General features: G+C 57.2%; 1 protein-coding gene across 1 annotated transcript in view; it reads right to left on the bottom strand.

The window, feature by feature from the left end:
• The window catches only part of SLCO2B1 (solute carrier organic anion transporter family member 2B1), a 34490-nt gene extending 30283 nt beyond the window's left edge, over positions 1–4207 (bottom strand). Inside the window, exon 1 of the mRNA XM_017727094.1 lies at positions 4158–4207. The gene's annotated coding sequence lies outside the window, so the exon portion shown is untranslated. The remainder of the gene's footprint in view (positions 1–4157) is intronic.
• Between the last annotated feature and the right edge of the window lie 6 nt (positions 4208–4213).

Below are 4213 nucleotides of genomic sequence, written 5' to 3'. Positions count from 1 at the left end.
CCCCCGCTCCCCCAGCCGGGCTCCAGAGCAGAGGGGCTCCGGCCCTGGGAGCAGCTCTGGGGCCTCCTCTGGACTCTCTCCAGCAGCTCCAGGTCCTTGTGCTGCTGGCCCCAGGGCTGGGGCAGCTCTGTAGGTGGGGTCTCACCTGAGCAGGGCAGAGGGGAAGAATCCCCCCCTCCCCTGCTGCCCACACTGTGGGATCAGCCCAGGGTTAAGGGTTTCTGGGCTGGTTCATGTCCAGCTTCTCAGCCACCAGCAGCCCCAAATCCTTCTTGGCAGGGCTGTTCTCCATCCATCCATCCATCCATCCATCCATCCATCCATCCATCCATCCATCCACCCCTGGAGGAAGCAGCACCCATCGCACCTGGGGTGACATTTCCTTCCAAGGGGAAACCCCCCCAGAGCAGCCGTGGCTCTGGGAGGGCAGGGAAGGAATCCCGGAGCCTCTGGCTGTGGGAGATGGCTCTGCAGTTACATAAGCAGGGAGGCTGGCATTGCATAATTCCATGAATCATTCACTTGGCTTTGCTTTCAGAGGCTGCCCAGGGCTGTGGAGCTGTCGGGGTCTGCAGCCACCCTGAGACCCCTCCTCACCCTCTGCTCCTGCTGCTTCCCAGGCTCTTCTGGGGTGCCTCCCCTTCCGTGCACCAGCAGCACCCATTAACTGCTCCTGCCCTCGTTCCTGCCCCGTGGCCTGTGGGTTTGTGCAGTGGCTCAGGGGTTTCTAAGACATTTGCCAAACCAGGATCTCCCGGCTCTGCCAGTTTTACTCCTTCCTGCTAAGGTTGTATGTGGTATTTTGAGTACAAAAGTCACCCCTGTCTTCAGGATCGAGCCAGATGCTGAACATGCACCCCCTTGCCCTGGGATGGGCAGATGTGGCTGTGCTGCAGAAAAGCCTCATCTTGTGTCCTCGGTGGGGATTTTCTATTTTAGCACCACCTCCTCTGTGTTTGGCAGGGAAACTCTACCTTTTTCAGGCAGCTCCAACCCCTGGAGAGGAGTTAAAGTGCTGAATGAAGGATGAAGAGCCCAATTCCAGCAGGGATCTGCCTCTCCACAGGCTGCAGGCAGTGCTTGGCTCTGTGGACAAACACCTGCCAAGAGAAGCCTGAAGGGAAGTGATCCCAAACCACACTTTTCCTGATTTGGGGTTTCATACACCATAAATACCTTCCTGATGTTTTTTTCCCTCTGCACTTCACTGCTGCTTGGACAGGAGTGAAGACTGAGAAAAACACGTGTTTTGTGCCGAGTCCTCCTGAAAGCTGTGAGAGTTTGCAGTGCAAGGAGCAGCTGGAGGAAACAGGCAGAGCCAGAGTGGCTCCAGGGACACAGACACCTCTGGTGAGAACTTTTTGAAGGGGAAGCTGTGGCAAAACAAGGAGCAGAAGCCCCTGCAACAGCCCCATGCCTTGAACACACATCCTGAGTGGAAACCCCAGCAGTTCCCTGGAGCTGAGCCCTCCTGGAGCAATCCAGAGCTGTTTGCTATTTATCATCTATAACTTCTAAAAAAACAGTCCCAACAAACTCCATCAGCACTCATGGCCTGCCCAGGACCACAGACCTGCTCCCCACGCTGAGTATTCCATGAGGAGCAGCCACACCCTAATCCTAAACATTTATTTCCAAGGGACATTGAAGGGCAGCTCTTTTCTCCCTCCATACTAACCCAGGCATTAACAACCAGAGCATCCCCAAATTTTGGGGGTGACCACTAAAAATTGCTTCACCAGGAGCTGTGAATAACACCAGCCACCTGCAAGCAAAAGGGATGGACGGAAGAGCAGGAGCAGGGAAATGCTGCTGCCAGGAAAGGGAACTGAGTAGAGCTTAGGAGAAGTGAGAAAATTCCTTAGCCAGCAAGAGGGGAGCTGGCTGTGAACAGCAGAGGAAACACTGTGGGTGGGAGAGACCTGGTGACATCTCTGGGTGATGATGGACAAGGAGCAAGTGCTGGAGTGAAGCCCCAGCCCAGAGCAGCTGCTGGGGGCTGGAGCTGGCACGGGAAAAGGAGGAAACGCTGGTATTCTGGGCAGCAGGGGGAATTACTCAATGTCCTTCCATTATTTAACGTTACTGGACTGCACTGGCATCTGTACACTCAGAGGGAACACGAAGTCCACTGAAAGTGGAGATTATTTTCTGGAAGTGCCCCGACCCACAGCTGGAGCCACAGCTGGCCCCAGCCAAGCTGCCTGACAGCAACAAGCCCTTTCCTGCATTCCTGGGCGTGATCTTGTCCAGGGGTGTCTCCAGCCATGCACTCCTGATTTTCCCTGGATGACACCTCAGAGCCTTGCGGTGTTCAAATCATGTTTCAAGCCAGGAATTCCCCTCACCGCATGCTGAGCCTCCCACACTGCCTCCATTTCCTTAGAAAATCACCTTTTCCAAAGCTGGGGGGCAGTGACAGGTGCTGAGATGGGAGATGAAGCTCCCGAGCCATCCCTCAAATCCACATTCAGCCACATCGTGGCTCAAGCCACAGAACATTTAACCCACCTGCAGCCAGGGCACATGTGGCAGGTCCAGGGTAGAGCACAGTGCAGACCAGCACCCCCAGTGATCCACTGGGAAAAGACTGGGAGCCAGGAACCACAGAGGAAGGGAGGCTGCGATCTAATTGTGACCAGAGCAAGGTCCCCAGAGAGCCCCGGGCTGCTACAGGGAAGAGGCCAAGCAGCCCTGCAGGGCTCGGGCGCTCAGGTGAGCCAGGACGGGGCATTGCGGAGCCTGGAAATGCCACCTGTGCCCAGCAGGACGGCTGGAAAACAGGGGGAACTGGGAAAGTAGGAGGGGACGCAGAGAAACGAGAGCGGGCTGTGAAACAAGCGCAGAACAATAAGGAGCAGGAGGCTGGCAGACAGGGGGGCTCTCACAGCCACACTGGGGCCAGGGGTTCCTCAGGAGCCTTCAGAAGCTTTCTGAGGGAATTGGCCAAAGCAGGGAGGAGCTTTGGATGTGTCTGTGCTTCCAAGGTGGTGGGAGAACCTCGCTCAGGCTGCACGGCTGAACAGCCAAGGAAGGGTTTGGGTTGAAAGGGACCTTAAAGCCCATCCAGTGCCACCCCCTGCCGTGGGCAGGGACACCTTCCACTATCCCAGGCTGCTCCAAGCCCCGTCCAGCCCGGCCTGGGACACTGCCAGGGATCCAGGGGCAGCCACCACTTTTTGGGACATGCAGTGCCATTCCCTTCTGGGAAGTGTCATTCCCATCCAGGGTTATCCTTGCCCCTGGATTCCCATCTCCAGAGGGGCTGGAATCAGAGGGCTGCAGCAGCCCACACACAGGATGGGACGGACGTGTGCCCACCCCATCCCTGCAGACTGGTCCCACTGTCCCCATGCCCAGCAGGGACACCACAGCTGCCACCTGACAGCAGCAGCAAGTGTGGCCAATCTCACCCCAAACTTAAAATCTGTGTTCCAGGGAGGACAGGCTGTTCCCGGGGCTGACTCCCGGGGGATATGCTCAAGCCAAAGGCTTTAAGGGACACAGCAGCTCCCCCATTTGCAGGACCCGGCAGAAATCAAGCAGCCTGCTGCTCCCAGACCCTGCAGCCAAGGGCAAGCTCAGCAGGGCGCTGGCAGAGGCAGCAGCTCAGCCCTGACCCCAGACCCTTCCATGTCTCTAGGACCGTATGGATCAGTTCTCCTCCCAAGCAGTGCCCTGCTGGAGAGGCTGGGCTCAGCCAGGCTCTCCCTGTGGCAGCAGGCACAGGTCAGAGCCACGGCTGCCCGGCATCTTCCCAGGATCCGGGCTGCAAAGAGGCATTGCCATTAGAGGAGAAGTGAAAGCATAAGAGAAACCCACCGTGGCAGCCTCAGGCATTGGGAAAACTGGGAAAATTCCCTGTGACGGGAGAACTAAGGGGAGCTGCCTCACCGGGGGAAAAAAAAACCTCCTCAAATAAATAAGCACAAGCAGAGAGGAAGCGACAGAACACACGTGCAGAAGGCTGACAGGGGACAGGCGTGGAATCACTCCTCATTTTTTCCCCTTTGAAGCTGCTCCTGAGCCTCAGCGGGTCAAGGAGCAAAACCAGCGGGGAAAAGCAGCGTGAGAAAGTTCACCTGTCCCGGCCCCGAGCCCGGCCCCACAGCCATCCTCCGCATCCCCTGGCAGCGAGCAGGTGCTGCCATACTCACAGTTCCAGGGCTCTCCCGATCCTCATCCCACTGGCGCTGGGAGCGAAAGTTTTCAT

This window comes from Corvus brachyrhynchos, unplaced genomic scaffold (assembly GCF_000691975.1).
Source record: "Corvus brachyrhynchos isolate BGI_N302 unplaced genomic scaffold, ASM69197v1 scaffold412, whole genome shotgun sequence".
NCBI lineage: Eukaryota > Metazoa > Chordata > Aves > Passeriformes > Corvidae > Corvus > Corvus brachyrhynchos.
The sequence above is the reverse complement of the archived record's forward strand: the minus strand, read 5'-3'. Positions and strand labels throughout refer to the sequence as shown.